Here is a 10,563-nt window from a genome sequence, read left to right as displayed (position 1 = left end):
CCTGTCCCCTGCCCGGATCCCGGCTCCACGCCCGCAAAGATTACTGCCGTTTTAAAGCCTCGTCAGGAATGGCGGGGGCGGGCGCCCTGGGAGGCCCGGGGAGTTTCGGAGGAGAAATCTGAGTCCGCCCTCCACAAGTTGAACCTTCCCTGGGGCGCCTAGTTTTCCCACAATTAGAGGCCAGGCAGCAGGGGGCTCTCCAGCTTGGGGCGGGGCGGGGCTCCCCCAGCTCCAGCATCCTGACCGCGCGGCGGCTCTGGCGGTGGCGCCCGCGGCCCTTCCCGAGCCGAGCGCAGCCTCTCGGGCTTCTGTGCCCGGCGCTCAGCGACCGCGGAGACAGCTGGGCCGAGCTTACCTGCAACAGGGACCACCAATCCTCGGTCTGAAAAAGTGTGCCGGGGTTGCAGGAGTTAAAACGCTCTAGCCTTTCGCTGCGCCATCCTCACCTCCTCTGGGAATGCTTCCCCGCCCTCGGCGGGCTTGAACTCGGCGGTGCGGGAACCCAACTTATCTCTGTGGCCTTGGCCGGGACGGCGTAGACGAGTCCTGCCCTCAGCATTCGGAGCCACGCTGCCCCCTGCTGGACAGGCCTGGAGGGGCGGCCGAGGAATCGGGGCACCTCGCTGTGTCCTGCCCGCAACCCCGAGTAACTTCCGCCGCAGGTCCTGTCTGCATCTGGTCTTGCCCTCCAAACCTTCTTGACCGGTCCCAGGACCCACTGAGAACGAGGGGCGGGGCGCTGACGGTTCTGGACCGGCCTATGGGATCTCCGCTAGTCAAGCAAGAGCCCAAGCCTTCTTAACCCTCGGGTCCAAAAGGACTCGCCCCAGGAGAGAGCGGAGCCCATATCCCAGAGAACTGTGACCTCTGGGCATCTGGAGGGAGGGTGAGTCAGTGGGTTTTGGGCTTCGACGGCTTGGGCCCAGGCAGCGCAGGCTGTGGTATGGGTCGCGCTTCACCTCGACTTGTGTTAGCACCCCAGGGGAGAAGCCACATCTGTTCCTTTACTCGCCCGGTTAAGTGATAGTTCCAAGATGAGGACAGGGCGTGGGTACACACACACACACACACACACACACACACACACCACTACCGAGAGCTTTGATCACCTCTGAGGACCTGAGAGAGTGCCTCACTCGGTTCCTTTACTCTTTGAGGGAGTCCATTTCTCTCAGGGATTGACTGCTGCTGCCCCCTGTCCCTCACATTGCACCACCTCCCACCTCCCCAGGACACAAAGAACCTCTGCCCCAACTCAAGGACTTAGTAAGGACTGTGAAATGGGGAGGTTTGCCAAGGAGGGTTTTCCTTTCTAGCCCACCCACCTCTGATACCATGAATCCCCGCCCCTCCATCCCCAGGCCCTGCCACGGAGAGACTTTCAGTACCGAGTATGCGTCCTTGGAAGAATGAATTCCTAAGCGCAGAGGTTTGGGGGATGGGGTGGGAGTGAGACAGGGTGCTGCCCAGAGACCTCCAGCCTGTTCTCAATGCCTCTATCATCTTGGTGGATGCAGAAACCACTTAGCAGCGTAGCTGGCTGCAGTCTATCCTCATGGCAATGATTTCATAGACTGCAGTCACAGCGACTGCAAATGGAAGGGCAAGCCTGTGTCGCGGACCACCAGACCCCACACAGGCTACAATTCCCTGATCCTACTCTGTGGGTCGCATGAAAAGGCAACGAGATGGTCAGAAATGCTGGGTGTGCTTTATTGCCTGTCCACTCTATAGGTGGCCAATTTTTTCCTGCTACACCTCTGGAAGATTCTGAACCACCCCGCAACACCCGTTTTCAGACATTAAGTTTCCTTTGGCCTCACATGCCCAGCGTGGCTCAGGCCGGTTTTCGAGAGGGAAGGAGATGAGAGTCCGGCTGGGGCCCTTCCCAAAGTTGCTAGGCCTGCGATTCGTCTGTAGCGCAGGAGGTGGGGCAGCTGCCCGGCTGGACTTCTCTAATAGGCGGGTAGAAGGCGCGAGAGACCCTCGGCGCAGCCTGGAGCTTCCTAGCGCTCGCTCTGGGAGGAGAACAGGAGCGCCCTGGGGGGAAGAACAGCCCGCTGGGTCTTCTTCCTAGAGGAAGAGTTCAGGTTCTACCCCGTCCTTCCGGAACGTAGCTAGGGGTTTGGGGCGCACGAAGGGCCTTTTTTCCCCGCCTACTTCCTTGTCTCGGGATTCAGGGCTAGTATAGGGTCCTGGGGGGAGGGAGAAACGCAGTAAGATGGTCTAGGGCTCCCGGACGGCACCTCATCTGCAAGAACGTGGGACCTGTGATATCATCCCCACCCCCTCCCCTGGAACCTTGGCGTCCGTAGAACCGGCTCAAAGGCGTCCCATCCCACCTCCCAGAACATTATGGCGCTGTGACGTCAGGGCATCCTCCCGGTGACACAGTGATGTCACACAGGCCTCTGGCAAGAGCGCAAGGGATCCGCGACGTCTACATCGGTATCTCATTTACGTACTTCCATGACGTCACAGATGGGCCACACCTGGAGCAGTGACACTATTGCTCCCACATTTCCCGGTCCCGCCCCTCAAATCCTGCCCACAGGTGAGCCAAGAACCGGTTCGTCCCCACCGACAGAATCCGCAGAACCGAAGCTTTGGCAGGTGCCGTTAGTGAAGGAGGGCGCCCAGCAGCTTCCGCCTCCGGGATCTGGTGGTTTAAAACAGTCCCCATGCCCTAGGGTTTCAAAGCACCAGCTGCCGTGGGGTACTCGCCCCGCCCACCTGGCCGCACCCGTCCGCCTCCCCGCCCATTGCGCAGGCCCGGCGCGCAGGCGCAGCCGGAGCTCAGCAGCCCGAGCGGTGGGCGCGCGGGCGCGGTGTCTCCAGGCGGTCGCGGGCTGTCGCATCCGACTTCTGTTTCCCACTTTAAGGGATCACAAACTCGGGGTAACACTGGCCCGGCGGGCACATCCAGCTGTTGGCGTATGTGAGCGCCAGAGATGCCGACGAAAAGAGGGCAGCTCCGGGTTTAATGCGGGCTGGAGACCCTTGGAGTTCCTTTGGCGTCTCGAATCCAGCGCAGCCGTGGTCCGACGGAGATCCCTGGGATTCGACCTGTCAGGGTTGGTGCGGCCGGACCCTGCCCTAGATCAGAAAGTCCCGTGCGTAGCCAGCCTTTTCGGGCAGGGTCTCTGAGGCAGAGGTCTCGAGCCCCCGGCGGGGCGGAGCTCCTAGAAGCGCAGGCTTGGTCACCCACCCTACGCGTCCAGCCCGGCTTTTGGGGCCACCTCTAGGGCCACACTGATGCTTGGGCCCAGTTTGTGTGTTTCAGATGAAAAATTCACAAGGGACATGAGATTCATATCTCATGGGGATCAAACCTCATGTCAGTGGCACAGGAGGAATTAGAAGCTGTGTTTCCTTTGAGACCTGAAGATCCAGTTCTAGGTTTTCCTGCTGCTCCCAAGCTTTGGGCAAAGTAACTACACTTCTCTGAGCCTCATAATGGTGATAATACTCTTCCCACTTACCTCATTCAGTTAATGCAGAGGTCAAAGTCATACATGTTTTCTCAGTCATTTATTAACTGCTTGAACCAAAAGCTGGACCCTAATGTGTTGCAGAACAACTTGGGCATTTTGGAAGCACCATGTAAAAGTATTATTAGAAAAGCTTCTCTCAGCCTCCTGAAGTAACCTGCCTCCCAAGCTGCCTTATTCCTAGGAGAATCTTCTTCATCTTCACTTTATCATAGCCCAGGGATCCTGAAGTGGGATGGAAGAAGGGTATCTGACCTGGACTGGTGGTCTTGAGACCTTCCGGAAAACTGGAAAGAAGACTTTTTTTTTTAACTCCATGGAGACAAATGGACTAATCAGTTCACAGATTATCATTATGTTTGGTTGAGAGAGGAAGTCTGGTGACAAAATGTAAGTGCCGCATTCACACCACTCGTTTGAGGCATATGCTTAGGGAGAAAAAAATCACCCCGGGGGCAGACTGAGGTGTGGGGCAGGGCAGGGGCCTATGTATGTGGCAGGTGTCACTGAATAAGTAGCAGGGGGTCTTTCACTCTGCAGACACCTCCCTCTGTAGTCTCCTTTGGATCTCTGCTTCCTCTGACTTGTCCTAGCCCACAGAAAAGCTGGTCACACAATACTATCACATGGACATATTTGCAGGAATGTTTGTGTCACCCCCCAGCCGCCTAAGCCCTGGCATCTGCTGCCTTTTTTTTTTTTTTTTACATTTTAAAAGATTGAACTATAGTTGATATACAATGTTGTGTTAATTTCTGCTGTATAGCAAAGTGATTCAGTTATACATATGTATACATTTTAAAAAATATTCTTTTCCACTATGGTTTGTCATAGGATATTGAATATAGTTAGTTCCCTGTGCTCTACAGTAGGACCCTGTTGTTTATCCATCCTGTATATAATAGCTTACATCTGCTACCCCCACCCTCCCACTCCATCCCTCCCCCAACCCCCTCCCCCTTGGCAACCACAAGTCTGTTCTCTGTATACGTGAGTCTGTTTCTCTTTCGTAGATAGGTTCGTTTTGTGTCATATTTTAGAGTCCACGTATGCTTGTTATCATATGGTATTTGCCTTTCTCTTCTGACTTACTTCACATAGTATGACAATCTCTAGTTGCATCCATGTTGCTGCAAATGGCATTTTTTCTTTCTTTTTTATGGCTGAGTAGTATTCCGTTGTATATATGTGCCACATCTTCTTCATCCATTCATCTGTTCTTCCATTCTTGGCCATTTTTCCTGGCCAGTGCTGGTTCCAGCTCCAGCAATAAGAATATAGAAGGACTAACCCAGAAAAGTGGGATGGTTTGAGATGGATGAAAGATGGGATGAATCGGCTGAGAGTTTTGTTTTTCCTTTCCAAACACTTAGCTGGCTCATTTAGCTCAGCAATCTCTGGGGAGGTATAAAGCATAATTAATTTATTTTTAATGATGGGTGTGATTGAACTCTTTTGCTGGGGAGATAAGATAAGGAGTTTTGTCATGACAGGTGCAGGGATGGATTGCTTTTTGTCATTCACAGCAGTGGGTACCACTTGGAGCCTGTAGGTAGGTGGTGGCATGAGATGAGAAACTTTACAGGGGACATGAAAGAAAACTAGAGGAAATGGGGTAGGAATGGCTAGATCCTTTGCCACTCCAAGGACCAGAGAGGGAAAATGAGCTTCCGGAGAATACGGGCCTTGCCTTAAATAATGAGATTTACTTGGAAGATTGGTTCACTTCTTATTGACCTGGGTCAGAAGCTGAGCGTCTTTGTGCAGTCAGAGTTCAGAATATCTTCAGTATCTCACAGCATACGTAGCTCCTCCTGTAGGTCTGCAGTAGGCCAAGAACCAGAGCAGGTGTGATGCTGTCGCTATCAGGAACAGTCTCCACGGTCTTGTCATTTGGAGAGATCATTTGACACTGAAATTTTTGTTTTTAATTTTTATTGGGGTATTTACAATGTTGTGTTAGTTTCAGGTGACACTGAAATACTTGAGCAGTTACTCTAAGGCGGGTGGGACGGCTTGAAGAGTTCTTGTCAACTGTTATAGCGATCTATGTATCATAAAATCCATCTTTTTTAATGATAAGCTTCATATCTTCTATATTTTTAATTTTTCCATTTCTTGTCTATTAATTCCTAACTCTGGTACTTAATGTGTTATAAACTCCCACCATGATGGGAGTTGTTTTCTTATTGTAGTTCTAATATATGTATTTCTCCTAAAAGTAAATATACCCCCAATATAAGCATATTTTCAACATACATATATAACCCAAAATTCGTTTGGGTCTTCACCACCACCAACATGCTTCTCACTACTCCTCAGCTGCTCGCATAAGGGGCATTAACTCCTTTAAATTTTGGATACCTTCTGGGAAAACCAGATTATCTATAAGCCCAGGCTGGTCTTGTCCGGGTTTGTCTCTCCTTGACAATCGGCAATACTCAGAGGAGACTTCTCAGTTTGATGGTGTGGACAATGGCGCAGCCTGGGGCTTTACCACTATGGGAAAAGTGTAAGGCATTGGTAGGGTTTCTCCAACCAGGAAGCCAGGCAAGCTTTTTCCCGTGACAAATGATAAGTTTTAGTTTAATTATGATAAGTATGTATTTAACTGGGCCAGGGAGGATTGGGCGTGCTGGGGGAGGGCGTGGGTTTTGATATGTTCCCTCAGCTTCCCCCTCCCAGCATTTTAAGTTAAACATTTCCAGGCATACAGAGAAATTGAATTTATAATGAATACCCAGTTACTCATCACCTAAATTTCACAATTAACATTTTACTATACTTGCTCTTTCACATATCTATCCATCAACCCATCCCTCCAACTTTTTAAAAATGAAAATCTACAAACATACCAAATAATTGAAAGAATAGTACAGGGAGCACCCTCATACCTTCCTCAGAGGGTCAACAATTGACAATGTTTTATTTGTTTCTCGCTGTCTTTCTCCTTGAACCATTTGAAAGCTAGTTTGATTATATTTCATCCCTAAATACTTCAGCACACATCTTTTAGGAATAAAGGCATTATTCTGTATAACCACAACATTGCTATCACACTGAAGAAAACTAACAATAATTTTATCTAAAAATCATCAAAAATATCCCATCTATATTAAAATTTCCCCAAACTTTCCAACCTTTTGAATTTAAAAAAATCATAATCCAATCAAAGTAGATTTTTGTTGCATATATGTCTGTAGCATCTTTTAATCTAGAACCATTTCCCATTTTAAAAAACCTTTTTATTTTGAAATAATTATAGATACACAGGTATTGCAAAGATAATACAGAGAGGTTCCATGCATCCTTCACCCATTTTCTCTCAATGGTTACGTCTTGTGTAATGATTAATGCAGTATCATAACCAGAAAAATCAATGTTGGTACAATGTGTGTATATTCTTATGCTGTTTTTCACAGACATAGCAATAGTAATGGGTAGATTCCTGTGACCACCACCACAATCAAGATATAGATTTATATCATCACCACAAAGATCTACCGGTGTCATCATTTTACCACTTTGAGTGAATATAGAAACCTTACCCCCTGTTATGGCCTGAATGTGTCACCCCCAAATCCCTGGGTTGAAATCCTAATCCCCAGTGAGATGGTATTAGGAAATGGGGCCTTTGGGAGGTAATTAGGTCATGAGGCTAGAGCCCTCATGGATGGTATTGGTGCCCTTTCAAGAAGAGTCATGAGAGAGCTTGCTTCCTTCCTGCCTGTTCTCCACCGTGTGATGACACAGCAAGAAGACAAGATGGCCATCTGTAAAACAGGAAGATAACTGTCACCAGACGCTGGATTTGCTGGCTCCTTGATCTTGGACCTCCAGCCTGTTGTTTAAGCCAACAAGTCCATGGTGTTCTGTTATAGCAGCCCAAACTAACTAAGACACCTCCTTTTAGTCTCCCTGTTTATGTCACAGTAGTCTTAAATATTTACTCTGTCTACATTGAGATGCAGGCCAAACAATGCTATGCTTTTTGCTTCGACCATCAAGCATAGTTTAGACAACTCAAGAGGAGAGGGAAGGTTTATTCTATGTAGCCACGTTTTTGCTTTTACCATTGTTCTTTCTTTCTTCCTGATGTTCCAAGTTTCCTTTTTTTTAAAATCATTTCCATTCTGTTTTGAGAACGTTTTAAAGCCATTATTTTAGAGTAGGTCTGGTGTGGAAAATCCTCTTACTTTTCCTGTATCTGAGAATTTTTAAATTTCTCCTTCATTCCTGAAAAATAATTTTGCAAGGTACAGAATTCTGGGTTAACAGTTCTTTCTTTTCAGCACTTGCAAAAGATTGTGCTAGAACCATCCAGCTTCCATGGTTCTGATGAGAAATCTGCTATCAGTTGAATTATTTCTGCCCTTTATGTAAGGTGCCATTTCTCTCTTGCTGCTTTCAAGAGATTTTCTTGGTCTTTAATTCTTTAATTGTCTGAAGTTTGATTATGATGGTTCATGGTATGGATTTCTTTGGGTTTATCCATTCGGGGTTTTGGCCAGATTTTTAAATCTACAGGTTTACAGCTTTTTCCATATTTGAAAGAATTTCAGTTATTCTTTCTTTTCCATATTTGAAAAATGTTCAGCCATAATTTCTCCAGATACTTTTTTCAACACTGTTTTCTTTCTCCTCTATTTCTTAGACTCCAATGACACAAATATTACATCTTTTGTTATCATCTCACAGCTTTTTGTGGTTCTGTTCACTTTTTTTCAGCCATTTTCTCTCTGTTGTTCAGCTCAGGTAGCTCCTATCGTCTCTTCCACTTCACTGATTCTTTCCTGTGTCCCCTCTGTTCTGCTGTTTTTAAAACGTTCAAATGATTATATTTTAAAAAATTCTAAAGTTTCCATATGGGTTTTCTTCATATATTCTATTATTTTACTGAGACTTTCAGTTGTTTCAGGGGTTCATAATTGCCCACTGAAGTATTTTTATGATGGCTGCTTTAAAATTCTTGCCTAATTCCAGCATCTGTGTCACCTTGAGGTTGATGTCTGTCGATTATCTTTTCTCTTTCAAGTGAAGATTTTCCTGGTTCTTGGTCTGACTTGTAATTTCCAATTGTACCCTTGAAATTTCTGGTATTATGTCATGAGACTCTGGATCTTATCAAAATCTATTTCAGCCTGTCTCCTCTGACTTGCTGCGCTGGTTCGGGAAGAGGGAGGTTATGCTTTGCTACCATCACGTGGGGGTGAAGGTCCTTACTACTTGGTGGAGGTGGGATTTCAAACTCCCTGCTAGGCCTCCGCTGACGCCTCCTAGGCTGGGGGGAGTGAGGCCCAAGTCCCTTCTTGTTGCTTCTGCTGGGGGTAGGTAGAAGGCCTCATTACCTCTGGGTAATGTGTAAGTCTGGCTTCCCTCTCAGCCTTCTCTGATACACCCGGGTAGGGCAGGGGGGAGCACCTTTTTATAGCCAGGCAAAGACGGAAGTCCAGGCTCCCCACTCAGTCTTTGCTGTCTGGTAATCGGTGGCTTTTTGGATATCGTGTTGCTTAAGTGAACCAATATTGGCCTTACAGAAGTATACACTGAGTGACAGATTTCTCCACAAATTTCCACTTCCTGGGATTGCTTCTCCATTTATTGTTCTAAGATGATCCTGGGTTGCCACTCTAATATATTGTGGTGTTTTACACTTCCTAATGCAAAATGATCACCCTATGTTTTGACATAAAATGCTCTGGAGTGGTACTTTATTATAAAATTACAAAACTTTTGCCTGCTCTCAAATGTTGGTATGTAGGATCTCTGTGGATAAAAACAACAATTGATATTTTTAGATTAGTTGTAACCTCTTGAGTTTTGATCCAGTAAGACTGTGTTTTATTACATTGTTTATGAAAAGAAAAAGATCTAATGTATATAGTGGCTGGGAGCATGGATTTGTTTTTTGCCCTACTCCCTTGTCTGGATTTCAGATCATAATTTTAAATATACATTTGTCCATAGAATTTTTTTTTTTTTTTTTTGCGGTACGTGGGCCTCTCACTGCTGTGGTCTCTCCAGTTGCAGAGCACAGGCTTTGGACGTGCAGGCTCAGCGGCCATGGCTCACGGGCCCAGCCGCTCCACAGCATGTGGGATCTTCCCGGACCGGGGCACGAACCCGTGTCCCCTGCATCGGCAGGCGGACTCTCAATCACTGCGCCACCAGGGAAGCCCTGTCCATAGAATTTTAAGCCTCGTTTAATTTTGCCAAATGGAATTTCAGTAATCTATCCAAATTTTCTAAAATATTAGGTTAGTTTTCTTCACTGTCAAAGTATTTCCTAAAGGGATAGGAGTTTTTTTTTCTCTTCCAAAATTGTGCCTTATAGATTTCTTACTGTTGCCTTGGTCAGGAAGAAAAATAATTATTAAAACAAAAACTTCTCTTCAGTTAATATTGTTTACTGATTAAAGTCTATGACTTGCACTAGAGAAGAGGCTAAGTGTGGACATTATACAAAATGAGATCAACAGTCTGTGCTTTTTCCAGATACAGGTGTCACAACCTGACGTTTACTTCAGTCAGTCTGTCAGATAAGCCACATAAAAGGAACTGGGAAGCAAGAGACCTTAGTCTCAGCACAAGTTCATTGCTGAACTTTGCTGTGTCACCGTAGTCAAATCCCGTAGCATCCCATGGTCTCAATTTCCTTACCTGTCAATGAGAATACAAATACTTATCGCTTCTAACTTCTACAGTTTTTGTCAGAGAAAATTTAAATTTGTGCCATAAATATAGATAATATTGCTAAAGATTATCTACCTCTTTTTATTTTTTCCTAAAAAAAGTGTCTGCAAACGCACCTAGCTTTTCAGCTGCTTCTGGTCTCGAAAATGTCTTAGAGCAAAGGGAATCAGAAAACTGCTAGGATACATTAAAAAGTTTTCAGACTTCATCTGCAGGATTGACTATGTCCACTTTTGCTAGGAGTGAGAACCAAATTTATTTCTCTCTCCTGGATACTCTGATTCTTTAGCTGTTGGGCATCTAGTTATGTCGCCCATGCGGATTAAGGCAGAAGCCTCGCACATGGTTTGTAGAACTGTGTAGCAGACGTACGTGGGTT

Source organism: Phocoena sinus, chromosome 13 (genome assembly GCF_008692025.1).
Source record: "Phocoena sinus isolate mPhoSin1 chromosome 13, mPhoSin1.pri, whole genome shotgun sequence".
NCBI classification, from domain to species: domain Eukaryota; kingdom Metazoa; phylum Chordata; class Mammalia; order Artiodactyla; family Phocoenidae; genus Phocoena; species Phocoena sinus.
This window is presented reverse-complemented; position numbering follows the sequence as displayed.